This window comes from Culex quinquefasciatus, chromosome 2 (genome assembly GCF_015732765.1).
Source record: "Culex quinquefasciatus strain JHB chromosome 2, VPISU_Cqui_1.0_pri_paternal, whole genome shotgun sequence".
Classification (NCBI taxonomy): domain Eukaryota; kingdom Metazoa; phylum Arthropoda; class Insecta; order Diptera; family Culicidae; genus Culex; species Culex quinquefasciatus.
This window is the reverse complement of record NC_051862.1, coordinates 12,067,854-12,087,602: the sequence shown is the minus strand read 5'-3', so window position 1 is coordinate 12,087,602 and position 19,749 is coordinate 12,067,854. Positions and strand designations below refer to the sequence as shown.

Here is a 19,749-nt window from a genome sequence, read left to right as displayed (position 1 = left end):
AGAACGTTTGCATCAATCGGATTCAAACGTTATTTAGAACTTCTGAACCCTTGACAAATGGACAAGGACCCAGCACGTATATAGTTTTAGTGATAACAGTGTTCTTAATTCCAGTCGTAGCTCACCAAGCCGTGATGGCTTAGTGTTTTGCATTTTTGCTTAACAATCCAAAGGACGGGGGATTGAACCCCGACTCGAGCAACTTTGATTTTTCATTCATGTTCAGCATGCTTCCGGATGTTGTCTATTTCCCGGTCGAACCCATCACCTCCCTGCTCTTCCGGGAAGTTTCGATGGCCACCCTGGAACGAGCACACATCCTCGATTGAACCGTCCTCCTCCAGCACCGCGATCCATCCAGGCCGGATGTTAGAAAACCGCTTCACTTCCCGACGACTTTAACAAAATTCACTTTTTCTTCAAGACCAATAATTCCAAAGTTGGGAAAAATGACGCGGAGCGAAAAAAAAGTTCAACCTCGCGCACCGGTTGCTACGATCCATATGAATAAAAAAAAAAAAAAAAAAACATCATTATCTTGAAATGCATATTCTTTGAAATGCTAAAATTGTATTGATTGTTTTGGTTTTCTTATTGAAAATCGGATGTAACATCTTAAAAGGGCTGTATCTCGAAAACTATATCAGCGAATATTTTTATTTTTTGCACAGAGATGCGCTATGGTGTAAGGAATCGATAGACTCCAAAATCTCGGATTGCATTTTTATTTCATAATAACGGTATTTCGAGCACCGTGCGTTGAAGTTACGGGCGAAAAGGTAATTTTTGTTCATAATTTTCTTTTACACCCCAGAATCAAACATTTATGAATAACTTTTCAAGAAAGCGTCCATAACCAAAGCCACTTTTATGGCAGACGTGTATCCAGTAGACACGCCTTTCCCCCAAATATGAGCCTGATTGGCGATAATTAATATATTTCAATGTAGTTTTTCAATAAATATGTCGTTTTGAATAAATTAATTTTCGGCAAACACATTTTTATTTTATTTTTAAAAGCGATTTTGGAATTGTTCAATTTTGGGATTTTCAACATATTTAAATTTGAATGATTCACGGTACCTTGTTTCAGGAAATAGAATCCAATTAATTTTACTTTCTGGTTCTTTTTCGTTTTAGAATTGGTTGAAAAAAATTGAATTGGGGAAAAAAATATAAAAAGCATCCTCAAACGATTGACTGTGAGGCTAGATCGCGGTCTGATTGATCCACACAGCCGTAGTTTTGATAAAATTGGAACAACGTCTTGTTTATCATAAAATATTAAATTGATGACAGCTTTACAACATACATATTATCCTTGCAAAATAAAAGTATAACTTCACACATCTAACGGATATCTTCTGATAAAATTATGCAACAAAACAACACACACACATCATTTACAAATCTCGTCTCCAAAGTTGAGACCCCAAGAAAGGTCGTCCGAGTGCCTTATGCCCCCTCCCCACATTGAGGAGCCACAACCCCAATGGAAATCACTTTTCGTTACGAGAGACAATAAAATCCACCGGGGGCCCAGGTTAATGAAGCCATACGGGTTGCGGCGACCTTTGAGACTTCTTCTACCTTTTTCAATTTCATGCCTGGTTTGCTGCATTTCACAATCCAGGTCATAATTTGACACCAAACGGTCGCTAAAGTGTCCAGAGGATCACAAATTAAGGAAGTAGCTAAACATCGCCTAAAGTCTAATAGCTATGACCATCTCACAAGACCTCTGGTCTTGTGGTACTTGCGACCCTACCCTCGCAGTGGTTGCGCAATCTTGCGCGATTTCTAAGGCACGTGAAGCCGTTTTGTGTCGCACCGCTGAAGAAATGGTCATGAGGGACGCCTTTGACGCCTGAGCGCGAATCATGGCGTCGCCTTCTTTGTGATTTTCACATTTGGATTGCGATTGATGGAGTGGTTGTTGCTGTCTGCAGAGAAGGAGTGAGGCACTAAGTCAGCTTTAACTGAGCATTTTATTTTTTTCGATCAAAATTACAATCACATAGGTTTAACCTCATCAAACAATCAAGGTTAAATTGAATCATAAGCATCAGCTCCAGCTCCGACATCAGTAGGTGGTAGTTCAAGTCTCTAGAGCTAAACCTGTTGCCCGCCAGAAGCCGGATTAATGTTCTCATTATCCAGCAGCCACAACCGGTTACTGCAGTCTGGCCGGCTAGTTGTTGAGAATTAAAATTACAAATTAAGAAAAATTACAGATCGTTACGAATTTGCCTTACAAATGCCGTGTCGAAAAAGAATAAAATCACTCCACGGGCGGCATTCGGCCCCCCCTACGGTAATAGCAGAGTCGGTGCAAAATTGATTTACATTTTAAAACAAACCACTAGCGTCGACTCAGAAGAATGAGGGAGGGAGGCAAACAAGCAAGTAGAAGTCAAGAGAGAGAAAAAAACGAAACTCCGAGATCCGTTGATGTGAGGCTTCTCTGATTAACCTTGGCGAAGCCAAGCTCACGTTCTTGACGAAGAGTTCTAATACGGCCCTCGCGTCAGGAGTTGTGGACGCTTTTGAAACGTGAACCTGTTGCCAAATTTGAAACTTTCAAGTGAGTTCTCGCCTCACGAATTGGCAGGTATTGTTCCGAGAAGTGGCCATCGGAACAATTAGAAACACGTGAATTACAATGCAAACCCTTGTTGATGTTGCTGTTCTGTACGGAATATTTTAACAAGGCCCATTAACAGGCACACTTGAGCAATAAGAACGAGTGAGGTTTGCATAAATTTACTGGCTCTACATCAAGAGGTTCAATTACTTTCGAATAGTTCAGCATAACATTCCACAGCAAAACAAGCACAAAATTGACACTAATTAGAAGTGCATTCCATGATGTTTTTTTTGTTGATGCTTCTCCCCTCCAAAAAAATATTTAATTAAATTTATGATTATTTGTTCCGATCTCCCCTGCTGAACCCGCTACACACTCTCAATCCCACATGATCATAGCAAAAGCAGATGGTCTGACCTTACATGTCGAGTTAGAGTCGCTTATGCTAGCAGTGTGGGGCGCGTGTTCTGCGACGCATTTTAATCAGCAGACGCCAAAGGCAAGAAAAACACTGTGCTTCAGATAAAGAGTGAGTTTGGAGCATAAAAGTTGGAGTTGGGCATAAAAAGGGGGAGGCGAAGATGACACCAGATTTCCATTTGATTCATCTTGCCTTCCTTCTACTGGCTGGTGCTAGCTGAGAGCAGCGATGGAGAGCACATTTATTAGTGAGTGGGGAACTCCCCGCTATTTTTGAAGATACTAATGACATGTTTGGTGGTCAGATAAGAAGAAACGGAAAGTCAAAAATTAAAAAAAAATACACATAAACAAAAAAATCAATACACCTTTTATTTTGTTTTCAAAAGTGTCCAGGAATTCAAATTTAACATTTATTGTTTTATTTTTCATTTTCATTTGTTCATTTATTTTTGTTCGAGCGTCCAAACACAATCTGTAATTTCTCACCATTCCAAATACAATCTCACCCCAGGCCCAGGGGTTACCCTGCTGACAGTTCAAGTTTTTGTATTTTACTAAGAAAAGAATTTAAGTTATAGCTATTTGAAGTTGGCAGACTCAGAAAACGGGTGTCACGATATCTCAACACTGCCTTGACCAAACCAGCTCAAATTTTAGTGAAGACTTGTTAAACCGGTTCCGTGTGCATGACGGAGGCCGATTTTCAAAAAGTTAATTTTAAAAAAAGGAAAAAAAGCTTGTGTTTTTTATAGGAAAAATCGTCAGTTTTTGATTTTTGTATTTTTCAAATGAGCGAAATTTAAAAATCGGGCTTCGTCATGCACACGGGATATGTCTTGGGAGTCTTCACCCCAAATTTCAGCCAATTCGGTCTATCCCATCTCGAGATATCGTGGCACCGGCCTAAGTTATTACATAAAGTTGTTATTCCTTTTGGAAGCAACATTTTTCCAGACGATTTTATCTTAAATGTATATGTGTCTTATTCATGTATTAGTTCAGTTTGTTGGTTTCAAATTGACGCATTAATTTTCCTGACGAGTGAAGATACAATCGTCACCGTGCTTAGCTCCCTAACAAAGCTAGTTCATTGTTCTGTGTTCACCTGTGTTCTACAGGTCGCAGTACATCACATGCTAATTCAATTTAATCCCTCAGAATTATGCCCAAGTGACACGCAAAAGTGAACTTCCGTTCCATCCCCTCAGTTATTAGTTTCTCTGTGACTTTTAAAGTAATTAACTATTCACTGGTTAGCCACTGTGCCACATCCAATTCATGCGGGCACCATTTTTTTAGGTGGGAGTGTTACGTATTAAATTTTGGGAAAATGAATTAATTTGTCAAAGTGGCAGCAGCGGCCATGTACGAGTCAAATGGTTGTTTGTAAACGATAAACGGTTCGACTGTTTTCGGTAACAGGAATTAGCTCTTTCGGCTAAACCATAACAAACACCAAGCGTAGCTCTAGACAAAGCAGAGCAATTAATAACGATGGGGTTGAAGCGCTGTCATCGGCGATGAGCATAAACGCCAAACGACTTGTGACGTATGTGTCACCACTTTGGCGGCTCGCCGACTCGACGGCGGCGGCGACAAATTTATCTCCGACAGTCCAAATCCAAACAGCAACAGCTTGTCTTTGTCCCTCCCGGTTTTTTGATATATTTTTTTTCATAAAGTTTTCCAAACATCGGGAGCGCATATTTCACCGCGGGATGTCAGCTGGTTTCGTTTTTTCTGGTTCTGTCTGGAGAGCGAGCGGATTAGAGACTTTGGGGTGGAGAAATTAATGTTTATTCGTTCCAGGTTATCGCCTGATCACCCTGCCTAGAAGTGGATGACGCTGGTTTGGTTCCGTCTGCTAACGAATCAACAGCTTCCTGCACTGGTGACTTTGAACGGAAAGTGTGAAAGCAGTTTTTTTAGAAAAAATCTAACATTTAAACATCCATTTTTCGTGTTGTTTTTTTTTCAACATTTTAAAACAAATCTTAATCATCCTATCATAAATAATTAATATATTATATCCAGAGAATTGTAGAATTCAGATGGTTGATCGGATTTTATGGCCTCAAATTTATCAAATCAGCATTTTCTTTAAGAAAAACACAATCATTTTTTTATTTGCATTTAAATTTGTTCGTTTTAACCAAAAAGTTCAATATGAGCAATGAGCATAAAGTGAAAAATCTGGCAAAATCTGTCAATATCTGGAACAGAGAAGGGAGAATCTTAAGATCGAGTTTTTCACCAATGTGTAACAGGTCGTATCGAGGTGCTTCGATTTGAATGAAACTTTCAGCGTTTGTTTGTCTATGCATGAGATGAACTCATGCCATTTATGAGTCCTCTACGACAAAGGGAAGTGGGGTAAAACGGGTATTGAAGTTTGAGGTCTAAAAAACATGAAAAATCTTAAAATTGCTCGCATTTCCGTAAAACTTTATCAAAATCAACTCTCTTATCTGCATTCGAAAGGTCTTTTGAAACCCTTTAAAATGTGCTATAGACATCCAGGATTGATTTGATTTTTTCTCATAGCTTTTGCAATTAACTGTTAAAAATGGATTTTTTAAAAACCTTAATATCTTTTTCCAACAGCCTCCAACACCCATACTCCCGTAGGTCAAAAGATAAGTAATTTCATGGACTATACTGCCCCTGATCGCATAAATGTCCCATATGCATTTTCATCGATTTCGAGTTATTGATGCAATTTGGTTCAAAATTGTGTGCTCTTTCGAAAGAGCATATAACATCCAGTACTTTGTTCTAGATATCAGGAGGAAATCCAGTTTTTTCGCGAAAATTTAACTCGTAGCTTTATGTATGGGACAAACTTCAAATGCTTTTTTCTCAGCTTGCTGTTTTTGCATATGGGACATTTATGCAAACATGGGCAGTATAAGCCTACGGAAATAACTTTTTGGCCAATCGCAGTTTTTCTCATAGTTTTTCGATTTTTCTATAACAAACATTTTACAACGTTAGTTTTTGCCCTGTAGGCCGTCTTAGCGGGACTTTTTGGTCTCAATTTTGTCATATTCGGAATCCTTGGAAAATTTCACGTAAGTTAGAAGTATTGAAGTTGTAAATTTGATTGGAAAAAATGCCATTTAAAATGAATTAAAATATTTTTTATCATTTTGTCGGATTAGGGGTAAAACAGATATTCGCCTACTTTATACGGCATTTGACGTATTGATCACAGGATAAATAAGATCTATTTCTTTTTTCGAAAATGTGTTATTTAATTATTTTTGAAATCAAATTTACAACTCCAATACTTCTAATTTACGTGAAATTTTTTTTTTTACAGGGCAAAAACTAACGTTGTAAAATGTTTGTTATAGAAAAATCGAAAAACTATGAGAAAAACTGCGATTGGCCAAAAAATTATTTCCGTAGGCTTATAGTCCATGAAATTACCTATCTTTTGACTTAGGGGAGTATGGGTGTTGGAGGCTGTTGGAAAAAGATATTAAGGTTTTAAAAAAATCCATTTTCGACAGTTATTTGCAAAAGCTATGAGAAAAAATCAAACCAATCCTGGATGTCTATGGCACATTTTGAAGTGCTTCAGAAGACCTTTCGAATGCAGCTAAGAGAGTTGATTTTGATGAAGTTTTACGAAAATGCGAGCAATTTTAAGATTTTTAATGTTTTTTCGACCTCAAACTTCAAAGCCCGTTTTACCCCACTTCCCTTTGTCGTAGAGGGCTCATATTTGGCATGAGTTCATCTCATGCATAGACAAACAAACGCTGAAAGTTTCATCCAAATCGGAGAACCTCGATACGACCTCTAGAACAAACCGAGCAATATCTACAAATACCTACTGCCTCTTAATTATAGCAGAAACATGAAAAATCTTGTATTCCCAGATTTATATTGCAACTTGGCAACCCTGATCATAAATTTCACAGAAAATTAGTTAAAAGTTTTTAAAACATTGGCAATTATACCAACCGCCTTTTTTAATTCAAAATTTCTAGATTTGGCAGTCAGCTTAGAATGCGACTTTGCTACTTTGGCCATTTGGCATCATTAGTTTGTCCATATAATTTCCCATACAAATTTGGCACCTGTCCATACAAAAAATATACATGAAAATTCAAAAATCTGTATATTTTGAAGGAATTTTTTGATCGATTTGGTGTCTTAGGCAAAGTTGTAATGATGGATAAGGACTATAAAGTGCATTTCGAATTCACATTTGATTTTACATCAAAAATTTACGTGAAATTTTTTTGCTTTGATGTTTTTTAAAAAAAATACTTTTACTCTATACATTTTCGGACATATGGTTTTGAATTTTTAAACTTAACTTTTCCTGAATGTTCTTGTAGTAAAAGTAGAAAATATTTCAAAGATCCAAGTCCAAGTCTGAAATAACATTGAAATAGCATAAATTTCAAATCAATTATGAAAACATCAATCAACAAATCTCATTCACCTGTTGTTCCACAAAGCAAACCTGCTGATTGGAGTTTATTCCCCCAATCCTCAAATAAACAACCTGTCTAATTATGCAGAAAGGCCCAATCCAAATCTTAACCGCCTCAATTTGATTAGTTCAAATTACCGCTAATTTTTCAATATCCGAACAGCCTAACAACCGACCATCAACGGCACAGCCTCTGTGCCGAGAAAAATCCCTTGGAGGTCGCACCCAGCAGCAGTGGACCACCTTTCGCCCGGCCGGCCGGCCATTATCGAACCAATATGCAAATGACATGTAAATAACGCGCCCAACCGAAGTGACACGGAAAATTGAAACAAGATTTATCGGCGCACTGATAGTTTGCGAGAGACCTTCCATAAAACCTGCCAACGCAACGCCCCGAGTTATGGATATTGATATAAATCATAAAGGTAGAGAGTCCGTCTTTGGGCAGACTTCCTCCGCCGAGGTGATTCTCAACAGAAAAGAATGTCGCTGAGCGCGTGCGGACTAAGGCTAAGTGATCTGCCGAAGATGAAACCGGTTTCACCCAATATGGGACTCGCACGCACTCTTTTAAATATGCGGATCTTGGCATTTTTCAGAGGGACAACCCCGTTAAGTGCCCCGTCGAGCCGTATGGATTTCGGGTGGAGAAATCAGGTCGGATTTGGGGAGGCTTAAGTTGGTTTTTGGGATAGGCTGGAGGAGCGATACAGGAGGGTTTAAGCCATTGTTGAACTATGGCAATCGAATCGATGCACAGCATGACGCTTAAGATAGTTTCGTAACGAGAGACAGTTTGAACATGGTTTGCAGATTATTACATCAAATCCCAACTCCCACTTCCACCTCTCTAATCCATAACCATAGGAGATTCATAAATATTTATTTCTGCTACAACATGGTGCGAGAAAGTACCAAGATCTAACAGAAAACGCACGTGGGATTGAATTGCTTTATTAAGGTTCGCACGACAGGCCGTAAACGCCTATTCGAATGTCACCAAATCTTAACTTTAGTAAAAATTCAACATGTTTATCAGTAAATAAATCAAGCATATTTATAGCCAAAATGAATTCGAAAACAGCCACTTTAGCTTCGCGTACAGGAGGAGAACATCAGATTCAACACCAATCGCATGTAGCCGGAAACGACGCTGCTTGATTAATTACACAGACAATTCTGCTCTACGATGAGTGACTGCGGTTGACCGTTAATTGAAGAGACGGCGAACACGTGTGGATGCATGACTATTATAAAAGCACCTGGATTGTTGGTAATAAGAACAATGGAAAAATTGTCGCCGCAATGTCTGGTCGAGCTTGAAGCCGTGATTAGTTATTCTTAGCATGGCTGGCGATGAACTGCTGGCTCAATGAACTACTTAGATGAATCGGGGGGCATTCCCTAAGATAATTGAATTTATGAAATTTTAATTGAATAAAGTATGTCATGTTTTGTTTCAATAATTTTTTTTTAGATTTGAAACACAAAAAGCAAAAACAGAATTAGAATTGTAGGATAAATATAGCAATTTTCGGCGCACCAATTATCAACACTTTTGCAGTTTTTTGCTATCAAAACACAATTTCAAGATAAATCAACGAAAATAACTATGCTAACAAAAAATAATAATAATAATTATGATCAACATGATGGTTGGCCTATAATAAAAATGCATGGGGCATTTTTTTTATTATTTTAAATAAAAAATCAATTAGACGAGCAATTAACTGAAAAGAAATTAAAATAACATTGCCTGCATTGTTTATCATCATTGAAAAATTAAAAAAAATAGTTTAGTGTAATTTCGCAAAAATAATATTTTTCGTCTTAGAAGCTTATATTTTTGAAAACCAATGAGTTTAAAAAAGCTGATGTGTAACGCATTTTACCACACTTTTGCTTTGATATGTTATATTTGCATCGGCCTTAGTGTATTCTTTGAAAGTGCAACAACCCACAGAAGTTTTTTTTTTATTTAAAACAAAACAATAAATTATAAAATTATGTGTTTTTTTTTGTTATTTTGTCGAGTTAACAATATTCTACAAAGTAATAATGCAGACAAAAAACGTACATAGAGAGATTGCTTGCATACATCACAAGTTTTCACAATGATGATTTCGGATTTTTTGACTAGTGTTCAAAGTTTTAGCCACTCAAACTAAATCACATGCATTTGAACATATTTATTTCGAAAATTTCAGCAAATTTTGCGTAAGAACGATAATTACTTCTCAAAAAGCGAATATGCAACATAATTTGGTGTGGAAAATTTGACAGTACATTCTTGAGCAACTTTATAAAAATGCAGTTGAAATCTAGAATTTTTAACATCAAATTTAAAAAAAATATTTAACATTTTTCTAAATAGAATTGAATTGCTTTGTGCAATATGTGGACTAAACCATTTTTTGACTGTTTTTTTTTTCAATCTTCTAAGGCTGGTACAAATTTTATTCAAAGTTTTGGTGTCTCCCGTTAAAAATCATTTTTAAAAATCAGGGGGCAAAATATTGTTTTTATCGCTAAAATTTTTGTTTTAATCAAATCTTACATTATATGACAACAAATGATGGCAAAACATCTGAACTATTGTAAAATGCATTTAAAAACATTCTTTTTATGCAAATCTTGAAACTGTGGCTATTTTATTTAAATTTCAATATTTTTGTATTTTTTGAGAATATTTTGAAATCTGTACCTTGAGACGAAATTTTCTAATCAATCGTCTTTGGAAAAAAAATTAGGTAAACATTGAAATTTTCAGACACAATAGGATATACGTACATATTTTTAAAGTGTTCATTTTTTTAATATTTTATGAGACATCTCTTGAGCTTTATTGGTGGCTAATTTGATAACATTTTCAACTTTAACGGTGCACATCAACCAGAGCTTTTGCACCAAGATTTTTGTTACAGATATTTTAGTATTTTTGAAACTACGGGACCTATCGATATCATTTTTTATTTCTCCTCTGAAGTACAGTCTACTTAGCGATTTACAACAAAATTTGCTTATTTTTTCAATCAGATTGTTGCAGGATTGGGTCCGTAAGTTTGTCAATTTTGGAAAAAGTAGAAAACAACTTCCTTGGTTGATGTGCACCCTTAAATGGCTGAATTTCAGCAAATAGCGGTTCGATCTACAAAGTCAAAAAAGGGAAATTGTAGAAATTTTTTTTAAAATTTTCGAAAATATTGTTTGCACGGGTGCTTTTCCTTCGTGAAGTATTTTCAAGTTGGAAAAAATAAACATTTTTCGAAAAATGTCACGGTAATATGCTTATTGCTTATAACTTGAAATTTTGTGAAATTTAATTTCACATCAAAAAAAAAAAAAAAAAATCAAACCATCCACATTAACGACCCCCGGGTCTTTTTGTGGTCTCTATTGCAAGTTTCTGCTCGAACCTAGGAGTCCGAAGGCTTGAATGGGGAGAGCACCCAAACCTCTTTCTACTCCAAGGAACCTTCCACCCCAGTGTTTGAACTGACGACCTTTGGATTGCGAGTCTAACCGCCGCCAGCGATTCCACCGGAGTAGGCTTGATTTGGTGTGTTGTTTGTACTTATGGCATGGAGACGACTTCTACACCTGAAGTGACTTAACGGCCTAACAACCAAGGCCGGGACCGACATTTTACTTCCTCATCCGATGGAAGGTTGCAGCAGATGGGAATCGAACCCAGAATCATCCGCTTACAAAGCGGACAGCGTAACCATTCGGCCACGCACTGCCACTTTTACATCGAAACATGATTTTTGAATTTTTTTTCGACAATATTTTTTCCCAAAACTCTCATTTTTTTTCAAAATATCATAACACCGTTCCCAGCACTATCCTTAACTGCAGCCCAAAAAAAATCTTTTCAGGCCCCTTACACATAGTTTTTTTAAATGTTTCTTTAATTCTGTTTAACTTTGCTGAAGATACCGTATCGATCAGAAAATCCCTTACAGATCCCTCAAGATACAGATTTTCAAATATTCACAAGCCCATATTGACCAGTCCTCAAAATTGCATGGAATTTTTGGAAAAAAATAATAGTCTCTTTTTGCTTGAGAAAAAATAGATTTTTTTTTCAAAATTTTGAAATTATTTTGATTTTTTTTAATCACAGGATTGCGATAAATTGATTCAATACCTTGCATTTACAATTTTAATTCAGACGTTATTGGAATATCAATTTTTCGTTGTAGCATTGTGCTTTTAAGTATAGACAGTAAAAAAATGTTTATTATGTGTATCACATCTAAAAATGGTGACATATTTTGTGTCAGTCAGGATTTTTATTATTGAAATATCTCCCCTCCCCCCAATTTGAATGGCCAAAACAAAACATCTATTTAAGGGAGGTTGTATCATTCACTTTGACTTAATGGTAGTTCAAGAATGTGTGTGTAACATAAATTTCATTGGATAAGTTTCAGCCTTTAACATTTTTGTTGGAATCTTGCATTGAATTCAAATATCATTTACTCCCAGATATTGAATAACCAACTAAAATGAACCCCATTTCAACCTCCTCTTCGAACTGGCAGCTGCTGCCCACCACATTTACTAACCTGTTTTTGGGAAGTCGAAAAAAAAAACTTCCGTTTTGTCCACCACAACAACCGCACTCACAGCGGCAACCTTTTCCAAGCTTCAGCAAGTCGTCGACACTGCCCTAGAATCGAGCGAGCTCCTTCAACCAGCAAACTAGCCAGCAACAACCTTCACGACGACGACGAACGGCTACAATTCTGCACACACAAACAAAACAAATACACAGAAATACACGTTATTATTTTTTAAACACTCGTTGGGGTGCGTTGGTGGCGATCCTTTCGCTTCGGTCGTTCAAATCTTTTCTCCCTTCGTCGTCGTCGTCGTCGCACTGACTGCTGCTGGGGCTGGGACTTGGCTTGAACAACAAACAAACACACACACACACCCACGCGCGACAAGGAATTTTCAATCACACACACTCGAATTGCAATAAAAAACTGCGCAGATCGGTAATTGTCGGCGATTACTACCACTATTACTAAAATTACTACAATTACTAGGAGATGCAGCAGGAGGGAAACGATTGAAAATTGCTAGTTTTCTGTTTATGAATTGTCAAAAGACACAGGCGATCGTGGCGATCATTTTGTGAACAATTTGCACTTTGTTGCAATATATTAATAACAGAAAATTCAAAGGTTGTATTCCATGATATTTTTTTGAATTAGTGCAATTTATCACTAAGAATTTGAGTAAGGCTTAATCATTTTTAAAGCTACAAAAAGCAGGAGACCATTAGGGTCCGACGATTATTTCAAAACACTCAAATTCACAAAAATTTACCAATAATTTTTTGTACTCTATAAAATTTTAATTACTTTTACAAATTTTGACCGTGATATCAATAGATTTTTTTTATTTGATATGTTTTTTTTGTCGCACTAGATCAATTCTCGCTTACTTTTTCAAAAGGTCCTATGTACATAGGAAACCCATGGCGCATTGAAGGTTTTGAAAAAGTAATCGAGAATTGTTCAACCAGATGATTAAAACATAAGTTTAAGAGTTTTAAAACTGACATTTAACAGAAATTGCGAAACCGTTGAAAAATTTAATATTACCTGAAACATAAATATATGGGCATATGCTCACTTTTTTATGCTTGTTTCAATTTTAAAAATTACCACTTTCATATAAAAATGAGTCTCATTCGTGTCTGTTTCACTTGAATGCTTATTAAATTGACATTTATAACACTTCAAAATATAACAATTCAAAATGTGATGAATCTAGTGCATTAAAATCAGAAAACATAAAATTTCACGAATTTTGATAAGAAAGTACCAAAGGCTTTGCGCGTTCTGCTAAATCGTGAAATTTCACTAACCGTAGTGGAATTTAACAATATTAGGTGATCATATACACTAGCGTGCCCAGATCCTCAAGGATGGTGGGGCAACAATATGAGCGTTTTGAAAATTTCGTCATTTATGGACACCCCCTTAGCAATTTTAGAAAAAAATTCTGAGAATGGTGGGGCAACTGCCCCATGTTGCCCCCCCCCCCCCCTGTGCACGCTAGTGATCATATATGAATTTTAAGTTTAGTAACATTTCATAAAAAAAAACTTCTAAAAAGCAATTTCCTCTGTTGCTCGAAATGTAAAGTTTTATTCTGATTTTTCATGTGACTAAATTGAGTGGTGGCAACAACTATGCATTGATAATTTAAACAATCTGAAAAAAGCATATGTAAAAGTAAAATTAAACCAGTGCACTGCAGTGGGTAAAGTTAGAAAATAAATTTAAAACAATTTTGGTTGGCTTTTTTAAATTGATTTAACGTTACTCCCAAGTTGTTTAAAAATATCTGGGAAATTATGTAAATTAATCGAAATTGTTTTCTTTAATTGCATGAATTCGAAATTATAAATTTAAGTATACTAATATTGAGGGATAATCTTTGGATAACTGATTTCAATAAGTTTACATTCTATTGTCAGGATTTGAAATTGATTCAATGTGATGGTCTGTTAAAAATATCAAGGATGTTATAATTTGTTATTATTTTATTAATTGTAATTCTAAACAGTTAGTTTTGCTCAAGATTTTGGTTTGAATTTTTTGAGAGTTTTTGTCGACACCCCATACTTTAATGGAAATAGATTTGCAATGAACTAAAAATAATTTGAAAAGCTTTTCTCTGCTTTGATGATCTTTTAAGCATAATTGAACAAGTAACAACAAAAGTTCTGGAATAAAAAAAAAGTTTGAACAAAATTAAAAAAATGTCACTGTAAATACCTTCTTGTAAGTAACACTACAATGCTTTAAAAAACAACTTTTTTGACTATAATACGAAATTAAAAAAAAATCGTTTTGAAATTTCAACTCAAGGTTTAATAGAGCCATGTATTATAATAATTAAATTATGTAATTTTTGGTGCAAAACTTCAATAAAACGTCAAAAGTGTTAAAGAATTTCAAAATAAACAAATCATGCTACTTTTTATTTACCGTCCGTGGGGGTGACTGTGGGTAAAAAAACGTTACATCGCTCGTAATATCTGAATAACAAAATAACTTAAATGATATTGAAAACTTTTGACGTAGGATTATGTTAAGATGGTTTACATGCATTTATTCAAAATATAGTGGAATTTGATGTATTAAATTAAACTTGACCCAATCCCAAATGATGCCCAAATATCAAGATATGGTCAAAACAAGTCATTTAACGGTGTCACCTGTTCGAGGGAATCGTATTGACATGCACATTTAGAAACCATCCGAGAAATTAAAAAAGAAATGACCGAAACGTAATTCAAGTTTAGACAGCTGCCAAAATGTCAGGATTTGTTCTAGAAATGGGATTTTTTCAGTAAGTTTTCGTAAGATGGCATCCAACACCACACTTTAAACAAAAATAAATTTCATAGAAAAGAACTTGAGAAATTGCAAAATCCGTAAAAATCCACTATGGCAGAATTTAACAACCCAGACTGAATATCACTCCCACTGAAGGTTTTTGTTTTTTTAGTTAAGGCAAAAAAATTATCTCTATATTTGATGAAGCAAAAATTAAGGCAGACTAGATTTCTTATCATTGTCACCCCAGTCTACGGTATTATAGGGTATTATGAATAGAAAATAGAGTTGAAAAGCTGCATCTTAGTTTTTTTTAAAAGAGAGATGAGCTTTAAAAATGCATTTGTCACTACTTTGAAAAATATTTGAAATTGTAGTTAGGCCGACGCAATTTTTTTTTAATTTTTTTTGTGATAATTTGACTGAAGCATGTGCTTCTCCAAAATTTGCTGATTGATTGTACCTCAACTTGTTTTTGCAATTGAGTGGTTTTAAACTTAGATTGTCCAAAGTTTTAGTATCCAACGCCATCGTCGCTACAACCGCAACAAATGCAACCTTCAACCAATTTGGACTGAGTTCCACGGTACGATACGAACAAGCCCCAACAACGATCGTTTTTTACGCACATCCATACAAACACACAGGTAAATTTCAACAAATTTGCTTTTGTTCAAAACAACTCATCAAAAGGTGTATTGATGATCGCCCAAAAATGGAAAATAAAGGAAGGCCCTCCGCCAGACTAACCGACCGCGTGATGAAGTAAATAATAAAAGACTCTGCGACGACGACGACGACGATGACTGTCTGCGGCGATGGATGAGTGTTACACAATAGAGTCTCAAACTGACTGTTTGTGTGTGCGAGCGCGGTGGCGATTCGATTTTAATATTTACACCGTGTTTTTTTTTGGTTGTTTGTTCCAGAAGCCAAGTCCGAGGCGCGACAGCACAACTACCGAGACGAGACGATCGACGATTTACACGAAACCATTCAGCTTTTTTTGGGAGCTCCAATTTGGAGCAACTTCCTTTCGCTTTTCTTCCCCAGCCGAAAACAACGCCAAAGGCGAGAAAACTGACTCACAAAGAACACACACACCTTTTTTTGCTCCCTTGGGAATCAACACAGAACGCGAAAAACAAAACGCGCTCCCTTCGTTTGCTGGAGGGGGCTCCAAGAACGCAACTCAACACCTATACCAACGCGCGAAAGGTAACACAAAACAAGACGCGCACGCGACTTGACGACTTTCGACTGCCCACAAACACGGCTCAAGATCAACTGAACGAAGCAACGAAGCAAGCGGAGAGTGACGGCGGCGGCGTCGTCGGCAAAAAACAGTGTTGGGTTGGCTGCGGTTGCGTCGCGACGCTCACCACACGCGAACGTGCGAACGCTTTTAATTCGAATATGGTTGTGTTGGTGCATTAGGTTGGTTCAACTGGGTTATTGATTTGACGAAGACTTGAAAGCCTTTCGACGTTATCTAGAAGATACATTGTTGATTTAATTTGAAAGTTGGTTGAAAGCTATTTTGTGTCACCTATACTTTGTTTGATTACAGCAAAATATTTGCAGTTTTTCGATTTGAAAAAATAAATATTTTGAAAAATCAAAAGATTAATGTTTTTTTGATTTTAAATCTTTTTTGATTTAACATCTTTTTAGTATGTTTTAGGGTTTTGCCCAGTTTTTTTGCGCGGTTGTTTTGTATGGTGCAAAATCTGGTACCGAAGTCTTGATTTTGTGAAAAATATTGGGAAATTAAAAAAAAAACTAAAAAGTTTTCATTTTTCGGAAAACGGTTTCAAGTCCAGTTTCAATTATCTCAAGTTTCAATTATCCAAAATTAAACTAGCCAAAGGATTTTATGGGAGTTGCGATGATTGAATCGAGAACAAAAATTGGTTTTTTAGAGTTTATAATTTTTATTTTAAATAAAAATCGGGTTCGACCCCATTTTAGTCAAATTTAAATCGTTGATTGCCAACAAAATAAAAAAAAAATATTTTTTTTTATATTTCATCGACGACATTTTCAAATATTGTTTTAAAAGTTCAATTTATATTAATATAATTGTTCTGGCGTTTTACACAATTTTTACCAATAACTGTTTTGAGCTAAGTACACAACTCTTGGCATAGGAGAGTTGAATTGATGAATTGATTACAAATATTAAAACAATAAAAAATACAAATACTATAAATCTTGAAACATAACAAAGATTAGGAAAACTGAACCTTGTTGTAAACAGAGGGAAATTTCTTGCCAAACTATTCTAAATTTGAATCAGTCTAGCGCGCACACATCTTCAAACTTGAGTGTAAAAGTGAGTGTTTTCAAGTGGTTTTTTGATATCATTTGCATGTATTAGGGCGACGATCAAGCAGGTGAGAACCCCACTGGTCAGCGGGTCTCTAGAGCGCGTCTAGTACCAGTCACTACTACTTTGGTGGAGCAAGGTGGGATTATTTTCTACGGTGGAGGCCAACCGTACCGGGTGTGTTTAGTGGTTTGGGATTGATATCAGAAATGAATTACCACATTTTTCAATTGCACTTTTATACAATAATTTGTTCATTTTGATGTAATCTTCAAATAAATATTAATTTTCTGTGTTAATCTAGTTTCTTTACAAATTGGATAAATAACGAAAAGAGACAATGTTTTTGCTTACCTACACCCAAAATTCAGAGTCGAGATAATCGTTCTCTCAAAATTTATTGAGGGCTCAGTGCCAAAATCGATAGAATAATGGTACCAACTCACACCATCATAACAAATGAGTTCATTCGTTAGTTGAATCAATAAATCTCCAACAAGTGTCATACATCGACTTCTGACTTCTCCTTGGTCACCAAGCTGTGGTGGCCGAGGCAGCTAAGTCATCGGATTGGTTTGTCAAAGGTCTCTGGTTCGATTCTCGTTGTCGACACTTTTGGTTTTTTGTTTGACGGATGAATTTTTTTTGCAAATGAACCTCGAGAGAATATTTCTATCGCCCATCTCGAGCTGTGTTCTCTGCGTCCGTGAATGGTACCACTATTCTCTCGACTCGAGACCATCATTCTCTCGGACTAGCGCTGCCAGTTTTGGGTGTAATATTGCAAGCATAGGGACCATCCTTAAACCACGTGGACACTTTTTTGGAAATCTCCAACCCCCCTCCCCCCCATCGTGGACAATTTCCATACAAAAGAAATATTTTTTGTATGGATCGTGGACAACCGCCAAACCCCCCCCCCCCTCCCTGTGTCCACGTGGTTTTGGAATTTTCCCCTTTGCAATTTAATATTGATGTTGGAAATATCAAATAATATTTCTATCATTTTGTTTTTGATTTATGCCCCTCTCCCTGTGTCCACGTGGTTTTGGAATTTTCCCCTTTGCAATTTAATTTTGAAGTTGGAAATATCAAATAATATTTCAATCATTTTGTTTTTGATTTATGCTAAAAAACATTGTGGCTTAAAATATGTATGTTATTGTGCTCCAAATAGTCAAATTTCACGATGTTCCAAATATATATTGATAACTGCTCTGTATGAAAAAATCATAATAATAATAAAATAAAAAGCTACAATACAACATTTTTAAATGAACAGAAATATCAATAAAATAGGAGATTGATAGTTTGATCCCTAATTAAAATCATGAAGAACTTGAATAACTCACTCACACAAGAACCTTTTTGCCTTCCTCACCTTACTGAGGAAAGGCTATAAAATCACTCAGAAAACGAACTTCTTAGTTGTACCTCCTAGACCCACCTTCATGTATACATATCGACTCAGAATCAAATTCTGAGCAAATGTCTGTGTGTGTGTGTGTGTGTGTGTGTGTGTGTGTAGGGATGTGGGTCTGTGCACCAAAAAATATGCACTTAACCGATTTGGACCGCTTAACCGATTTGGACCGTTTTGGTCTCATTCGATTCGTCTTGGGGTCCCATAAGTCCCTATTGAAAATGATGAAGTTTAGTAAAGTACTTCAAAAGTTATGCTAAAAAACGATTTTAACAAAAGTCCGGAAGATTGTAAAAAAGGTGGTTTTTGTAAGAAAACCCGTCATGCTATACATTTTTAGAAAGGTAATAAAGAGACCTTTCCAATGCGTCAAAAACATTTAAGATCTGACAACCCTATCAAAAGTTATAAGCACTTAAGTGTTATTTATGCACTTTTTGGAGGCCGGATCTCGAATATTTCGATGAAAACGTTGTCCGGATCACTCATGCGACCTATCGTTGGATAGGTAATCAAAAGAACTTTCCAACGCGTCCAAGACATTGAAGATCTGACAACCCTATCAAAAGTTATAAGCATTTAAGTGTTATTTATGAACCTTTTAGAGGCCGGATCTGAAATATTTCGATGAAAACGTTGTCCGGATTTATCATGCGACATGTCGTTGGATAGGTAATTAAAAGCCCTTTGCAAAGAGTTCAAAAGATTGCAGATCTGACAACCCTATCAAAAGTTATACGCACTTAAGTGTTATTTATGAACTTTTTTCAGGCCGGATCTCATATATATTGTTGAAAACGTTGTCCGGATCTATCATGCGACAGGTCGTTGGATAGGTAATCAAAAGACCTTTCCAACGAGTTTTATAGATTGCAGATCTGACAACCCTATCAAAAGTTATAAGCACATAAGAGCCCTGAATTATGAAGATCTGACTATATCCAATCTGACGGTATGAATAATGAATCAAGTTGATAGAACACTGAAAGGTCCGCCCTTTTGTATCTATTTTGGATAGCATTACCCTCTAAATTTGAGGAAGGCACCAACCACCTAAGGGTGAATTAAGTAACGTTTCGCCTTCCTCACGTTACTGAGGAAAGGCTATAAAATCACTCGAAAAATGAACTTCTCAATTAGACCTCCTAGACCCACCTTCATGTATACCTA

General features: G+C 36.1%; 1 protein-coding gene across 2 annotated transcripts in view; it reads right to left on the bottom strand.

The window, feature by feature from the left end:
* Positions 1 to 16,128, bottom strand: part of LOC6038359 (tetraspanin-11) — a 35,991-nt gene extending 19,863 nt beyond the window's left edge. Inside the window, exons 1-2 of one of the 2 annotated variants that reach the window (XM_038256088.1) lie at positions 15,932 to 16,128; positions 12,035 to 12,214 (exon numbers count right to left, since the gene is read on the bottom strand). The gene's annotated coding sequence lies outside the window, so the exon portion shown is untranslated. Of the gene's footprint in view, positions 1 to 12,034; positions 12,215 to 15,726; positions 15,883 to 15,931 lie in introns of those variants that run through there. The other variant, XM_038256089.1, reaches the window with a different exon arrangement.
* Positions 16,129 to 19,749: the final 3,621 nt, after the last annotated feature.